Source organism: Plecotus auritus (assembly GCF_963455305.1).
Source record: "Plecotus auritus genome assembly, chromosome: 2".
In the NCBI taxonomy this organism is placed as follows: Eukaryota; Metazoa; Chordata; class Mammalia; order Chiroptera; family Vespertilionidae; genus Plecotus; species Plecotus auritus.
The window spans coordinates 120,531,064-120,548,612 of record NC_137771.1 but is presented as its reverse complement, the minus strand read 5'-3'; the positions used below and the strand labels follow the sequence as shown (position 1 = coordinate 120,548,612).

General features: G+C 44.9%; 1 pseudogene across 1 annotated transcript; it reads left to right on the top strand.

The window, feature by feature from the left end:
- Positions 1 to 16,645: 16,645 nt before the first annotated feature.
- Positions 16,646 to 17,132, top strand: LOC308241851 (microsomal glutathione S-transferase 1-like; annotated as a pseudogene). Its single transcript has one exon. The product of its transcript is annotated as a microsomal glutathione S-transferase 1-like (transcript).
- Positions 17,133 to 17,549: the final 417 nt, after the last annotated feature.

Sequence of the window (17,549 nt, the reverse complement as noted above, 5' to 3'; positions counted from 1 at the left end):
TCATGTGTCATAATGACATTTCAGTCAGCGATGGCCTGCAAATACAATGGTGGTCCCATAAGATTATAATGATACTGAAACATTCCTATTGCCTAGTGACCTCATAGCCATCTTAATGTGTTAGCACAACACATTATTCACCTGTTTATGGAGATGCTGGTATAAACAAACCCACTGCACTGCCAATTATATATAAGTATAGCCCATATAATTATGTTCAGTACATAATGCTTGATAATGATAATAAACGACTGTGCTATTGGTTATATATTTACTACTAAAGGCCTGGTCCACGAAATTTGTACACTTGGGGGCAGGGGTCGCTCAGCCTGGCCTTCACCCTCTTGCAGTCTGGGAGCCCTTGGGGGATGTCTGACTGCCAGCTTTAGGATTGCTCCCTATGGACAGTAGGACATCCTTAGCAGAGCCTCTCCCGCCATCACCGCTGCAGTTGCCAGCTGTGAGCCCGGCTTCTGGCTGAGTGGCACTCCCCCTGTGGGAGTGCACTGACCACCAGGGGGAAGCTTCTGCATTGAGTGTCTGCCCCCTGGTGGTCAGTGCATATCATAGCGACTGGTCATTATGCCGTTCAGTCAATTTGCATATTAGCCTTTTATTATACTGTACTTGTAATCATTATTTTAGAGTGTACTCTTTCTACTTAAAAAAAAGTTGTTCATCAAGTAGTGTGTTGTGTCAGCCTGCAATAGCCTCACACATCTCATGTATACTGTGTCTCCTGGTTGCATTATTTTCTCTTGTGCTTGATTTAATCTTGTGCTCTTTTATAAACCTACTCGTGTCCTGGTGCATGAAATTCGTGCACAGTGGGGGGTTCCCTCAGTCCAGCCTGCCCCCTCTCACAGACTGGGAGCTCTCAAGGGATGTCCTACTGAATGCTTAGGCCCGCTCCCCTTAGGCCTTGGCCACAGTCTGGCCACCCTCTGCGGGAGGTGACCTGGCTGATCAAGGGAAGGCACCAGCCCCATTACCCCACTGCTGCAGCCACTGCCAGCCACTGCAGCTGCCAAGGTGTTTTCATCAACACAGACTGTAGTCCCTTCACTGTGAAAAAATGACAACTTTCTTTAGGCATTTTCAATATGTATCTTTCATAGGATATGACATTTCTTTCTTTCTTTATTTTTTTTATCTTCACCTGAGGATATGTTTCCATTGATTTTTAGAGAGTGGGGAGGAGAGAGGGAGAGACAGAGAGAAACATCAATGTGAGAGGGACACTTTGATTGGTTGCCTCCTGTATGAGCCCCGACCTGGGCCCTGGCCAGGGAGGAGCCTGTAACCTAGGTACATGCCCTTGATCAGAATCGAACCCATACCCTGCGGTCAGCAGGCCGAGGCTCTATCCACTGAGCCAAACCAGCTAGGGCAGGATATGACATTTCTTAGCCCTTCCAGTAGCGGACCTTCATTTTTTTCCTCCAGGAGTGTGGTGGAAAAACCCTAGATCACCTTCTTGGATTCTTATTACCCAAGTTACCAAGAATACTGCAAGTGGCGGCCTACAGGGAGCTTAGCCAATGAGCTGTCAGAAAAGGTATTTACTCTCAAACTGGTTTGGCTCAGTGGATAGACTGTGGGCCTGCAGACTGAAGGGTCCCAGGTTTGATTCCTGTTAAGGGCATGTACCTTGGTTGGAGGCACATCCCCAGTGGGGAGTGTGCAGGAGGCAGCTAATCGACGTTTCTCTCTCATTGATATTTCTGACTGTCTATCTCTCTCCCCTCTTCTCTGTAAAAAAAAATCAATAAAATATAATTTTTTAAAAAAGGTATTTACTCTGCAGCTCATGCAGCCCCTGTGTTGTGTCCACTGGGCTAGGGGCGTGTCCCTGCCACCTGGTGGTGGCCGCCGGGGTCTTCACACACCCCAGAGGCCGGCAGCCATCCCGCCATCGTGGGCGCTGGGCTGGGGGCATGGACGCGAACCGCTGGGTGCTGGAGCACATGTAAGCAGCTGGGGGTGGGGTGGGAACATCCCTGTCTCCAACCGCCCCCAAGGCCAGCAGCCAGCCCCACCATGGGCGCCGGGCTGGGGGGCATGCAGGGACCCCTGGGCTGCACGCAGTGGTGGCCACCAGGGTCTCCACACACCCCAGAGGCCAGCAGCCAGCCCCCTGTCGTGGGCACCAGGCTGGGGGTGTGGACCCAAACTGCTGCTTGGTGCTGGAGCATGCACAAGCGGCTAGGGGTGGGGCGGGAACATCCCCGTGTCACCATAGCGATGCGGGGATGTTCCCGCCCCACCCCCAGCTGCTTGGTGCCTGCACCCATAGGCCCAGAGTGGCCGGGGGGCGTTCTGGGACCCCTGATGCTCAGGGCCTAAGCGCGGGCCTACAGGCTAGGAGCGGCCTGGGTCCGGAGCATGTTCTCAGGACCCAGGCCGCTTAGCACCTGCGTATGCAAATTAACCACCATCTTTGTTGGGTTAATTTGCATACTCGCTCTGATTGGCTGGTGGGCGTAGCAGAGTGATGGTTAATTTGCATGTTTCTCTTTTATTAGATAGGACTAGAGGCCCAGTGCATGGATTCGTGCACTTGTGGAGTCCCTCAGCCTGGCCTGTGCACTCTTGCAATCTGAGACCCCTTGGGGGATATTGGAGAGCTGGTTTTGGCCTGATCCCCATAGGCCAGGCCCAGGGACCCCACCGGTGCACAAATCCATGGAATGGGCCTCTACTGTACATATAAGATCTTTGGTTAATCTCTTCCCACCCTCCACCTCCCCCTTTCCCTCTGAGATTCATCAGTCTGTTCCATGTTTTCACGCCTATGCATTGAGCATCTGTCCCCTGGTGGTCATTGCGTGTCATAGCTACCGGCTGGTCTACTGGTCACTTAGGCTTTTATATATATAGATTGTAGCCTGTAATGTTTATGAAGTCTACAGTTGTGTATAGTAATGTCCTGGGACTTCACATTCACTCACCACTCACTCACTGACTCACCCAGAACAACTTCCATTCCTGCAAGCCCCATTCATAGTAAGTGCCCCTATACAGGTGTACTATTTTTTTGTTTTATACCATATTTTACTGTACTTTTTCTATGTTTAGACACACAAATACTTACCATTGTTTTACAGTTGCCTATGGTATTGAGTACAGTAACATGCTATACAGGCTTGTAGCCTAGGAGCAATAGGCTACACAATGTAGCCGATGTGTGTAGTAGGCTACACCACCTATGTTTGTGTAAGTGCACCCTATGATGTTCACACAACAAAATTGCCTAACAATGCATTTCTCAGAACACATTCTTATTGTTAAGCAACATGACTGTAGTTTATATTTTTCCTGGTAGAGACAGTTTTGATTGAGGATTTTTTGACTTTACAATGGTGTGAAAGCTATACAACTGCAGTAGAAACCATATTTCATATTTTGAATTTTGATCTTTTCCTGGGCTAGCAATATGTGGTACAATATTTTCCCATGATGCTAGGCAGCAGCAGTGGGCTGCAGCTCACTGTGGGGCACGTGGTGAGGAAGGTAAACAACTGAAACTTTATAGAGTTCTGTGCTGCCAGCATTTGTGGATATTGTATTCTGAGCATGTTTGAAATAGGTTAGGCTAGGCTATGACATTCAGTAGTTGAGGTGTATTAAATGCATTTTTGGCTTAAAATATTTTCAATTTACCATGGGTTATTAGGGTGTAATCCCATTGTAAATCAAGAAACATCTGTATTCTTGTCTGTGTGTTGTTTTTACGTTTTGAAAAATTAAAAAAAATATTTTTACTGATTTCAGAGAGGAAGGGAGAGGGAGAGAGAATCATTGATTGGCTTCCCTTTATTGGGGATCTATCCCATGACTCGAGCATGACTGGGAATTGAACCATAATCTCCTGGTTCATAGGTCGAACCTCTGCTGAACCACACCTGCTGGGCTCTGTGTGTTGTTTTTAAACATTTATTCTTTAATGAAACAAAAATTTGTTTTCATTCACGGCATGAAGCAGAGTTTAGCTTTGTTTTTCTTTAATATTGTGTTAAAATACATCTTGCAAAAGGAAGGAATATGCAACAGTCTGTGACTTTTCATAATTTTGACAGGGGACTTGTTAATCTCTGCTCTCTTGGTAATTGTAAGAGAGCATTGCTACAGACTTGGAAGGAGTTTTGTTTTCCTGGTCACACTTGTTCATGGTAGGACATTTGGAAGCCATGGGCATATCTAAAATCTAAAGTCAAAATGGGGAAATTATACTCACCTCTAGTCTAGTCTCAGTCCTGACTCCACTTCTGTGATTACACACACATATTGATAGTTTTTCATAACCACAGTTTTGTCTCTTCTTTGTTACCCAGTGAATTGATATCCATAGGAGCTCCTGCTGACCTCAGCTTAAATTCCTGAGGATGCAAATAATCGTAATTAACAAGAAACATCGAGTTAAAAAGACCCTAATGAGGTTTTCCCCTCATTCTTTTGATCTTGCCCAGGATTGTGCCAACAACATTTTAGCAAAACTCTATTCCAGAGAATTTCACCACCTTCTTTCAGAAACCTTCACTTGTTATTTCTGCAGACAAAATTTTGCAAACATTCACCCAAACCTCTCTGATGAATTAAGCTCATCTCTTCTTGTCTCTTTCTCAGACCTGACAGGCACCACTGCTTCCCGCCTCTCCGAGGATATTTGTGCACACACTTCTACACTCTAGCTTTATCCACCAGGTCAGGGGCACAGTCTCTTTCTAACTGTAGGACCACGTGGTGTCTCTGGATTGGCAAGGAGCCTTTTCTCCTTACACTTGTCTCTCTTCTGTACAGAGCACTGTTTAATTCAGCATGTAGCAATGCAGATGCTGAGGCACACTACCTAGATTATATCTTGTGGCTCTTTCTGGGCTTCAGTTTTTTTCTCAGCAAAAATAAAAACATTATTATTTCACTAATAGCTACTGTCTAATAGGACTGTTTTTGGACTCACCTATATAGAATAAGTGTAGTGTTCTTTTATTTCCCTTTTAAAAAATATACTTTTATTTACTTGAGAGAGAAAGGGAGAGGGAGAGAAAGATAGAAACATCAATGATGAGAGAGAATCATTGATCAGCTGCCTCCTGCACACCCCACACTGGGGATCAAGCCCTCAACCCGGGCATGTTCCCTGACCAGGAATCGAACCGTGAACTCTTGATTCATAGGTTGATGCTCAACTGCTGAACCATGTTGGCTGGGCTAAGTGTAGCATTCTTATATGGCACTTTGATTTTTGAATTATTTTTATTCTTTTTTACATTTATTTTTTATTTTTAACTGTGGTAAAGCACACATAATTTACCATTTTAGTCAGTTTTTTTTTTTTTAGGGAAAACCAGTTTCTTTTTATTGTTATAAATAAGTACATATGAATTTAGCAGCTCAAACATTTTTAAGTGTACAGTTCAGTAGTGTTAAGTACATTCAGATTGCTGTGAAACAGATAGATCTCCAGTACCTTTTGTGAAAGTAAGAAACTTCCAAACTGGTAGAGAATTTTTAAGAGTTTATTTGAGTCAAACTGACGACAATTGCCAGAGAGTAAAATTTAATGCTCTGGAGAATGGCAGTTTTGCAGATTATTTTATACATTACAATCAAAGGAAGAGATGTAAGATGGGGTTACCAGGAAATTCACTGGTGGTAGATTAAAGAGGAGGGAGAAATCTATCTCTGAAATTGGATAAAAGTAAATGGGAGAGACACATACTTCTTTTACATTGGTGGGTACAGGACAGTTAACAATGAACATTTATAGCACATAGAGATGGTATGCAGGGAACCAGACAACAATGAGGCATTCTTTCTTTGGTGCAGTGTTTTTATTTATTTCAGAGAGGAATGGAGAGGAGAGAGAGATAGAAACATCAATGATGAGAGAGAATCATTGATAGGCTGCCTCCTGCACGCCCCCCACTGGGGACCGAGCCCACAACCCGGGCATGTGCCCTTGACCGGAATCCAACCCCGGACCTTTCAGTCCACAGGCCGACACTCTATCCACTAAGCCAGTGGTTGGCAAACTGCGGCTTGCGAGCCGCGGTTTGCTGCTCTGTTGACTAATGAGTTTGCCGACCACTGCACTAAGCCAAATCAACTAGGGCGTGACTGACTTTTTTTACTTAGCACAATGTCCTTGAGGTTCATCTATGTTGTGGCATATGTCAGAATATGTCAGAATATCCTTCCTTTTTAAGGCAGAGTAATATTACATTGCATGAATATACCACATCTTGTCTTAGTCACTGAATGTGAATCACTCAGCTACTTGGGCCAGCTCAGCTAAGAAGATATTAAAGAATTAGGTGGCACCATCAAATACAGCCACTTATCAGAGGTACTATTTCTTCCTAGGTGAAATTTTATGTACATTATATGTTTGCAAAATGGTGTGTAATCAGTTGAACCAAGCAGCTTTTTTAGCATCTTCTGAGGATTTATATTTCATCAGTTCAGTGCCCTAACAGGACAGTGAAGTCTCCAGACCTAACATGTGCTGGAGAGAGGGTTGGTTATTCCTGGTCTTGGGGCGAAGGCAGGGAAGAGATTAAAGGGGTGGTCTTTCAACAGCTTAGTGAGATTGACATATGACAAAGCCAAATTGTTTCTAGGACTACACAAAATGCAAAAGCAAGCATTCAGACCCATGACTGAGTTCCTAATCTACTCTGCCGTATGTCTGAAGCTCAGGAAACAGTAATTTACTGCTTTAAAGTATTTTTAGTGAACATCCTTTATCATTGCTAAGAGGAACAACTAAAAATCTAGTGTATTGCCCTAGCTGGTTGGCTCAGTGGATAGAGCGTCGGCCTGTAGACTAAAGGGTCACAGGTTCAATTCCGGTCAAGGGCACTTCCTTGTTTGCAGGCTCTTCCCTGGCCTGGGCCCTGGTCGGGGCTCGTGCAGGAGGGAACCAATCAATGTGTTTCTCTCACATCAGTGTTTCTCTCTGTCTTTCCCTCTCTCTTCCACTTTCCCTAAAAATCAATGGTAAAATATCCTTGGGTGCTGATTAACAACAACAACAAAAATCTAGTATATCAAAAGAATAGCAGCCAGTGTCTAGGCATTCCTGGTTGCAACCAAGAAAACTAGCTTCAAATTTCCAGGAGGGAATTCATCCCCAGCCTTAATAGTTAGCCACAGATCTCAGACCTCTTCAATATCGTGACAGTCAGTAATCTAGATTTTAAAAGCACCTATCCTAAGGAATAACTGAACAAAATTCCCAGTAGGGCTCCCCTGTGTGCTGGGGAAGTGCTGTATTTCACAGCTCAGCTGCCTTGATGTTTCTGGCCATTTCATTCTTCTCTGGCTTATTTATTTTTTATTTTTTGTTAATCCTCATCCAAAGATATTTTCCATTGATTCTTAGAGAAAGTGGAAGTGAGGGGGATAGAAAGAGAGAGAGAAACATCAATGTGAGAGAGACACATCAATTAGTTGCCTCCCACATGAGCCCCAACCAGGGCTGTCTGGCTTATTAAAAAAAATTTTTTTTAATCTTTATTATTGAAACTATCACATATGTTCCCTGGTTCCCCCATTGACCTATCCCATCCTGCCATCACCCCCCACCCAGGCCTTCATTACCCTATTGTCTGTGTCCATATTTTCTCTGGGTTATTTTGCCTCCTTGTTCTAATAAGGTGCCCCTTATTCATGATTTTATTATAATCCTGACATCCGAGCTTCTCCTGTAGCTATGCGGTAAGTACTTTGTCTGGGACTGTGGTTTCCTGTTCACTTGGCTTCCCTTCTTTGTGTAGCCTGATTCCTACTACTGCTTCCTTTTCAATCACTTGCTCATTCCAATTGAAGCAGTGCTACCAGCCTTCCAAGTTGGCCTGCACAAGATTATAAGTGGACCTGCTGCCTCCACTGTCTCTTTCCAATGCTAACCAGCTAGTAAAGAGCAGGAAGCTAAAGAGAAGGGAACCCAATCATTACTAAAGGGCCATTGCCAATGGAGGCATTCTCAAACTTCAGCCTGCATCAGAATCACCCGAAGGCATGGTGAAACAAATTATTGCCAGGCATGACTCCCAGAATTTCTGGGTTGAGCTCAAAGAATTTGGATTTCTAACAAATTTCCAGGTGATGCTAATGTTGTGGGTCTAGGGACTACATTTTGAGATTTAATGCTCAAGGGTAAAAATATCAACACTGAAAAGAACCACACCTTATATTATTGGCCATTTATATACAAGACAGTATTCTAAGTGCTTTACTCATTTTGTCTTTTCCACAACTTTTACTTTTTCTACTTTCAAATAAGGAAACTGAGGCACAGAGAAGTAACCATTTTTCTCAAAGTCACACTGTAAGTGCTGGTGCTGGGCTGTGAATCTTGGTAGTCAGTTTCAGAGCCCCCGGGTTTAAATTAACCTCTATAATACCAAGTAACGTATTTGATGGCTTGAAATGAGTATATTTTTTATAAACTTGTGTATGACTCTTTTAAAAACTCAGAGATGCTTAAGAAAAACAATCATAATAGCCGAAACCGGTTTGGCTCAGTGGATAGAGCGTTGGCCTGCGGACTGAAGGGTCCCGGGTTCGATTCCGGTCAAGGGCATGTACCTTGGTTGCGGGCATATCCCCAGTGGGAGGTGTGCAGGAGGCAGCTGATTGATGTTTCTCTCTCATCAATGTTTCTAGCTCTCTATCCCTCTCCCTTCCTCTCTGTAAAATATCAATAAAATATATTTAAAAAAAACAAAAACAATCATAATAATAATAAGCCCATTGGTACTTTTCCTACCAGTTTTATTCATTTTTTTATGTACCATCCCCCATTGTGGACCAGAATAATGAAGAATGAAGGAATAGCATAACATTAATAAAACCTTTATTATTGAGAATACTAGAGGCCCAGTGCATGAATTTGTGCATGGGTGGGGTCCAGCCTGTCCACCCGAAGTGGGCTGAGCAGGCAGGGCAAGCTGCGGGGAGGGGCCATGGCTGGTTGGAGGAGGGGCTGATCAGGGCCCGCATCAGGCTGGCTGGCTGCTGCAGTGCGTGTCATAGCCACCGGTCATTCTGGTCATTCTGCTGTTCCGGTTGCTGGGCTTTTTTATATATATAGATGCCCCCCCCTCTTTTAACTCCATTGCCCCCCTCCACCTGGTTCCTGCCCCACCCCAGACCTTTACTACTCTACTGTCTGTGTCCATAGGTAAGATCTTTGGTTAATCTCTTCCCACCCCCTGCCTCCCCCTTTCCCTTTGAGATTTGTCTGTTTCATGCTTCCATGCCTCTGATTCTGTTTTATTCACCAGTTTATTTTATTCATTAGATTTCTTGTTCATTTATTTTGATTTTTAGATTTGATTGTTGATAGATATGTATTTGTTGCCATTTTATTGTTCATATTTTTTGTTTCTCCTCCTCCTCCTCCTCCTCCTCCTCCTCCTCCTCCTCCTCCTCCTCCTCCTTCTTCTTTTTCTTTATCCTTCAACATTTCATATAATACTGGTTTGGTGGTGATGAACTCCTTTAGCTTTTTCTTATCTGTGAAGCTCTTTATCTGACCATCAATTCTAAATGAGAGCCTTTCTGGGTAGAGTAATCTTGGTTGTAGGTTCTTGCTATTCATCACTTTGAATATTTCTTGCCACTCCTGTCTGGCCTGCATAGTTTCTGTTGAGAAATCAGCTGACAGTCGTATGAGTACTCCCTTGTAGGTAACTAGCTGTTTTTCTCTTGCTGCTTTTAAGATTCTCTCTTGGTCTTTTGCCCTTGGCATTTTAATTATGATGTGTCTTGGTGTGGTCCTATTTGGATTCCTTTTGTTTGGCGGTCTCTGTGCTTCCTGGACTTGTAAGTCTATTTCTTTCACCAGGTGGGGGAAGTTTTCTGTCATTATTTCTTCAAATATGTTTTTAATATCTTTTAAAAAATATATGTTTTTATTGATTTCAGAGAGGAAGGGAGAGGAAGAGAGAGATAGAAACATCAATGATGAGAGAGAATCATTGATTAGCTGCCTCCTGCATGTCCCCTACTGGAGATCGAGCCTGCAACCTGGGCATGTGCCCTTGACTGGAATTGAACCAGGGACCCCTCAGTCTGCAGGCTGACGCTCTGTCCACTGAGGCAAACCAGCTAGGGTGGTTTTTAATATCTTGCTCTCTTCTTCTGGCACTCCCGTAATTCAGATGTTGGTATGCCTGAAGTTGTCCCAGAGGCTCCTTGCACTATCTTCATATTTTTGGATTCTTTTTTTTTCTTTTTGCTCTTCTGGTTGGGTGTTTTTTGCTTCCTCGTATTTCAAATCATTGATTTGATTATTGGGATCCTCTAATCTACAGTTGAATCCCTGTATATTATTCTTTATTTCAGTCAGTGTATGCTTAATTTCTGACTGTTCCTTTTCCATTTTTTGGCATTCTCACTAAGATCCTTGAAAGTTTCACTAAGTTCCTCGGAGGTTTCTAGAAGATTCTTGAGTAACTTTATAACTGTGGTTTTGATCTCTATATCCAGTAGTTTGCTTTCTTCCATTTCTTTCATTTGTGACATGTTTCTTTGTCTCCGCATTTTGCTTGCTTCCCTGTGTTTGTTTCTATGTATTGGGTAGCTGCAAATGAGTTGATAGAGTGGCCTTGAGTAGTAGGTGTCCTATAGGGCCAAGTGGCTCAGCCTCCCCAGTCACCTGAGGTGGACACTCTTGGCACACCCCTTTGTGGTCTGTGTGCACAGTTTTGTTGTAGTTGAGCCTTGTTGGTGTTACTGGGAGGAATTGACCTCCAGGCCAATTGGCTGTGGGGACCAGCTGTGACTGCAGTGGGAGAGCTGCTGTGCAAGAGACACCTGTATGGAATAGGACTTGCTTCAGTGGGGCTTTGGTGCTCACTGAATCTGCCCCTTGAGTGTGTCTCTTATGGATGTGTAGAGTTGTAATCTGGTATGGTCTCACACTGACCACTGGGTACACTGGCTCTTGGGTCTCCAGGGAGGTGCAAAGTCAGCCACTACCTGAGACCATCCAGTAAAAACAGATAGATCTTCAGATTCCTCCTCTTTGTATTGGGTTTAGAACTGCCCAGATGAGGCCCAGCTGTGAAGCAAGGCAGGCTGGTGCTGGTGCCAGGTCTTGGGCTTTTTATTGATAGGTTTGGGGCTCCCTGACCCAACTGCAGCTTGTTTGACAGATTTTTAACCTGAGAAAGGACAGACCATTCATATGCAAAAGCTGCTGCACAGAGCTTGGGTGGGGTTGTAAGTTGGGTGGGGCGGGGTCTCAGGGAATCACCAGGGTGGAGCAAACATAAATGGCTGCCAGTCAGCCCTGTACTTGGGAGGTCCCAGCATGGGAACAATGACCACTGCGAGCACCTCCATCTGGAAGAAAGCCACTCCTGAGTTCCTGCCCCAGTGCCAGACAGTCCAGTTTCTCCCCATATGTGTCTGGGTCCCCCAGAGCCTCGCCTGGCACTGGAGCTCAGAGGAAGTGGGAATTTGTAAATTCAGTTTGTGGTGCCGGCCTTTTAAGAGGAGCAGCTGGGTCTCTAGCAGTCTGTGTGTCACTCAGCCCCAATTTGCACTGGTTTTCACAGCCCGTAGTTCTTACTGCCCATAGGGACTTCTTTCCCCAGCTCTGGAACCCTGGGCTGGGGGTCTGGTGTGGGGCTGGGACTCCTTGCTCCTCCTGGTGGCCTCCACAGAGGTGATCTCCCTCCCAATTAAAAAGGAGGCAAACCTGGGTGCCGGACCAGACCACCGTTCTGTGACTCCACATCTCCTACCAGTCTGAGTGTGCTTTCTTCTTTACTTCTCTAGTTGTAGTACTTCAATTCAGCCAGCTTTCCAGCAGTTCTGGATGATAGTTGTTCTATATTTTAGTTGTGATTTTGGTATGGTTGTGGGAGGCAGTGAGTACAGGCGTTTACCTATGCCACCATCTTGGTTCTCCATTTGCTCTTCTGATTGGGTATTTTTTGCTTCCTCATATTCCAAACCATTGATTTGATTCTCAGAATCCTCTACTCTACTGTTGAATACCTGTAAATTGTTCTTTATTTCAGTTAGTGTATGCTTAATTTCTGACTGGTCTTTTTTCATGTCATTGACATTCTCACTAAGATCCCTGAAAGTCTCATCAAGATCCTTGAGTAACCTTATAACCATAGCTTCAACTTTGTACCCAGTAGTTTACTTGCTTCCCTTTCTTTTATTTTTGACCTGTTTATTTGTCTCTGAAGTTTGGCTGCTTCCCTGTGTTTGTTTCTATGTATTAGGTAGAACTACTAGGAATAGCTCCTGGAATTGGTAGAGTGACCTTGTGTAGTAGGTATCCTTTAGGGTCCAGCTTCCCCAGTCACCTGAGCTGGGCACTCTAGGTGTGCCACTGTGTGGGCTGTGAGCAATCCTGTAGTTGAACTTTGATTGCTATTGGAATCTCTGGGAGGACTTGACCTCCAGGCCAATTGGCTGTGAGGATCAGCTGTGACTACAGTGAGAGAGCTGTTGTGCAGGAGGTGAGGCCCAGCTGTGAAGCAACTTGGACTGCTGCTAGTGCTGGGTCTTAGGCCTGTTATTGATAGGTTTGGGACACACTGTTACCAGATGCAGCTTGTTTGAGAGATTTTAGCAGATTCTGAAGCCTGAGCCATCCATATGGAAAAGCTGCTGCAAACAGCTTGGGTGGGTCTGCAAAATGGATGGGGCAGGGTATCAGGGAATTACCAGGGTGGAGCAAACAGTGTGCTCCAGGTTGATAGAAACTCAGATATGGCTGTCAGTCAGCCCTGCAACAGGGGAGGTCCCTGTGAGCACCCCTGTCTGGGAGAAAGCCACCCCTGAGTTCCTTTCTGATGCCAGACAGTCCAGTTCTTCCCTGTGTGTGTCTGGGTCCCCCAGAGATGCCTGGCTCAGAGATATTGAGTCTGAGTACATTTGTGCCCAGTCCTTTAAGAGGAACACCTGGGTCTCTGGCAGCCTCTGTGTCATTCTGCTACAATTCCTGTTGGTTTTTACAGCTTGTAGTTACAGGGACTTCTCTTCCCAGCTCTGGAACCCTGCGCTGGAGGGTCTGGTGTGGGGCTGGGACCCCTTGTTTCTCACAGGTGGCTTCTGCAGAGATGATCTCCTTGCAGATTAAAAAAAACAGCACATGTGGGTGTCGGACCAGCTTGTTCAATGCCTTTACTCCTCCTACCAGTCTCAGTGTGTTTTCTTCTTTACTTCTCTAGTTGTAGGACTTCCATTCAGCCAGTTTTCAGGTGGTTCTGAATTATTGTTTTGCTATACTTTAGTTGTAATTTTGATGTGGTTGTGGAAGGCAGTGAGTACCTGCATTTACCTACATGTCATCTTGGTTCTTTATAACATTTTTAATGGAAATTTTAAAGACAATTTACATGAAGATCATTTTTGTATATTTTTTCTTTTCTATCTTTCGAATCCCTCCTTCAGTCTTCAGTCATAGTAGTACTAGAGGCCCAATGCATGAATTCGTGCATGGGTGGAGTCTGGCTGGCCCAGCCCCAATCAGGGCAGATCAGGCTGGGCCTGTGGGGAGGAGGAGAGGGTGGGAGGTTGGCCGGCCAGCCCGCCCTGATTGCCCTGATCCAGGGACCTATCAGGGCAGGGCTGGCTGTGGGGAGGGCTGTGGGCCGTGGGCTGGCTGGCCACACCCCTGAATGGGGTGGAGAGGCGGTCAGGGGTGGGGACAGCTGGGGAAGGGGCTGCAGGAAGTTAGCCAGTCTGCCTTGCCCCTTATAGGACCAGTTCACTGGCCACTATGGGTGTCATAGCGACCAGTCGTTCCAGTCATTACAGTGTTCTAGTCGCTGGCTTTTTATAGATATAGATTTCTTTCATGTACTTGGATCATCTGTGAAGATGTAGCTTATTATCTTTCTTTTCCCCAAAGAACGGCCCTTTGTCTCTCTCTGCTCCATAGATGCTTTAACCTAGACTTTTCCCAGAGCTGAAACTGAAAAACATTATTGATTTGAGAGTTTGCTGCTTCAATGACTGTAAGTTGTGACACATTATCTCCTTTTTGGTCTCCACACCTGTAACCATGATAATTTAGAGCAAAAAGGTCTTGAACTAATAGTACTACATTTAATCAAATCTAAGATGCCACTGATTGTAGAAAGGACCATTATTTTATACACAGAAATACTTTGTTTTCTTATACTTGGTGTGCTTCACAGATATTGCTTTTTTTTTTTTTTTTCAAATTAAAGGCAAGACCCTCCACTAGCAAAAGATGATGAATCACTTAATTTTGGTGGAATGAAACCAAACCTGCAATGTCTCTGAGGCATGCCTGTATCACTAAGAACAAAAAAGAATGCTTCCGGAGAAACCAAGATGGCGGCATAGGTAAGCACCTAAACTGCTGCCTCGCACAACAATTTCAAAACTACAACTAAAAGACAGAACGGACACCATCCAGAACCACAGGAAAGCTGGCTGAGTGAAAATTCTACAACTAGAAGGAAAGAGTAAAGCTCACAGAGAATTGGAGGTACGGCAAAGGGTCTTTGTGCGCGCAGAGAGGAAGGGCGGCTGAGAGCCTGGCTGACTTTCTCTGGCGGAAGGGGGAAGGAAGCCCCCGACCGCACTGAAACCCAGTTTTGACTGCACTGAACCCCAGTTCCTGGTGAGCCCCTGGGGACCCACGCTCTTGTGGGGGGAGTCTGGACTCTCGGGCGGAGACTTGGGAGCTGGGGAAGGCAGAAGTCTGAAGGCGCGCTCGTGGAGCTGGGGAAGGCAGAAGTCTGAAGGCGCGCACGTGCCAGTGCGCACAAAGGCTGCGGAGGTTGCCACAGGCTTTCCCTGGTGGAGGGGAGTCGGAGGCTCCTGGCTGCACTGAGCCCCAGTTCTGGCTGCACTGGACCCCAGTTCCAGGCAAGCCCCTGGGGACCCACGCTCTTGTGGGGGGAGTCTGGACTCACGGGTGGAGACTCGGGAGCTGGGGAAGGCAGAAGTCTGAAGGCGCGCATGTGCCAGTGCGCACAAAGGCTGCAGAGGTTGCCACAGGCTTTCCCTAGTGGAAGGGAGTCAGAGGCTCCTGACTGCACTGAGCCCCAGTTCTGACTGCACTGGACCCCAGTTCCAGGCGAGCCCCTGGGGACCCACGCTCTTGTGGGGGGAATCTGGACTCTTGGGTGAGGACTCGGGAGCCGGGGAAGGCGGAGGACTGAAGGCGCGCGCGTGCCAGTGAGCACAAAGGCTGTGGAGGTTGCCACAGGCTTTCCCTAGTGGAAGGGAGTCAGAGGCTCCTGACTGCACTGAGCCCCAGTTCTGACTGCAGTGAACCCCAGTTCCAGGCGAGCCCCTGGGGACCCACGCTCTTGTGGGGGGAGTCTGGACTCTCGGGTGAGGACTCGGGAGCCGGGGAAGGCAGAGGTCTGAAGGCGCGCACGTGCGCGCAAGGGCAAGGCTGACGGGAAGCCAAGACTGAGACTCCACCCCATCCAAGCTGAGCACAGAGGCTACTGCAATTTGGCAAGTCTAATCCTATAAGGCTGTCTCCAGCACCGAACTTCTCCCAGCATAGACACAGCTGATCCTTATAGCCAACTGGCCTGGAGGTCACTTCTTCCCAGTGATACCAACAACAATCAAGACTTAATTACAACAAGGCTGTACACACAGTCCACAAAGGGGTGCACCAAGAGTGTCCACCTCAGGTTAACTGGGGAGGCAGACCCACTGGGCCATATTGGAAACCTAGCACACAAATCTACCTTACTAACTCAGGGAAGCAGTGAAAATGCGGCATCAAAGAATCAGATCACAAACGAAAGAAATGGAGGAAAACAAACGACTGGATATAGAATTCAAAACCACGGTTATAAGGCTTTTCAAGAATATCCTAGAAAAGGCCGATAAATATAATGAGACCCTCGAAGATATGAAAAAGGACCAACTAGAAATTAAACATACACTGACTGAAATAAAAAATATTATACAGAGACCCAAAAACAGACTAGAGGAACACAAAAATCAAGTCAAAGAATTAAAATACAAAGAAGCAAAAAACACTCAACCGAAAAAGCAAAAAGCAAAAAAAAAAAAAAATCCAAAAAGTTGAAGATAGTGTAAGAAGACTCTGGGACAACTTCAAGCGTACCAACATCAGAGCTTCACAGATAAGAAAAAGCTAAAGGAGTTCATCACCACCAAACCAGGATTATATGAAATGCTGAAAGGTATTCTTAAAGAAGAGGAAGAAGAAAAAAGTAAAGAGAAAAATTATGAACAACAAATACATATCTATCAACAAGTGAACCTAAAAATCAAGTGAATTAAAAACATGAGGAACAGAATAATCTGGTGAATATAATAGAATCAGGGGCATAGAAAAGGAGTGGACTGATAATTCTCAGGGGGAAATGGGTATGGGGAGTTCATGAAGAGACTGGACAAAAATCATACACCTATGGATGAGGACAGTGGTGGGTAGGTAAGGGCAGAAGGTGGGGTGGGAACTGGGTGGAGGGGAGTTATGGGGCGGGGGGAAGAGAAACAATTGTAATAATCTGAATAAAGATTTATTAAAATAAAATAAAATAAAATAAAATAAAATAAAAAAGAATGCTTCCGAGTTCAACCATCCGCCTGCCGGGACAGGTTTGCTGCCTCACTCCTGCTGCGATCCACAGGATCCATGATCAAAGTTGAAAAAATGGTTGACCTTGCCCAGCTAATGGAAAATGAAGTATTCGTGGCATTTGCCTCCTTACACGATGATTGTTCTTTCAAAAATCATGTTTATGAGTACTGCAACTGCATTCTATAGAATAACAAGAAAGGTTTTTGCCAACCCGGAAGACTGTGCAAGCTTCAGCAAAGGAGAAAATGCCAAGAAGTACCTTCGGGTTGATGACAGAGTAGAACATGTATGAAGGGCCCACCTGAATGACCTAGAAAATATTGTGCCATTTCTTCGATTGGCCTTCTCTATTCCTTAAGTGGCCCAGATCTCTCTACAGCTATCCTGCACTTCAGACTCTTTGTTGGAGCACGGATCTACCACACATTATCATATTTGTTACCCCTTCTCCAGCCAATTTGTGCTTTGGCTTTTTTTTGTTGGATATGGAGTTAGTTTGTCAATGGCTTACAGATTTCTGAAGACTAGATTGTACCTGTAAGGAGAATCATACAACTCATCACCCTATTATTTTCTAAGAATTCTGTATTTCCAATTTATAATGAAAACTTTTTAAGATTTTAAGTGAGAGGGAGCAGAGAAATTAAGAGGGGGAAACCTATACTGAATCTTAACATCACCAATGTCCTTTACTCTTGTGTTATATTTGCACTAGAAACTTAACATAATTCTTAAATCTATTATCTTATTCTAAAAGTACTTGGTTATACATTTTGATTATAATTTGTAACATTCATTCACCATTTCACATTTTAAACCTATAAAAAGAGTGAGTGCATGTATGAGAAACCTATTACAATATTGCTGAAATGGATGTATGAAATAAAGAATTTAAAGAATAAAAAAAAGAATGCTGCCAATTAATCTATGACACAGTGCCTCAGCAAAGTCCTTATAC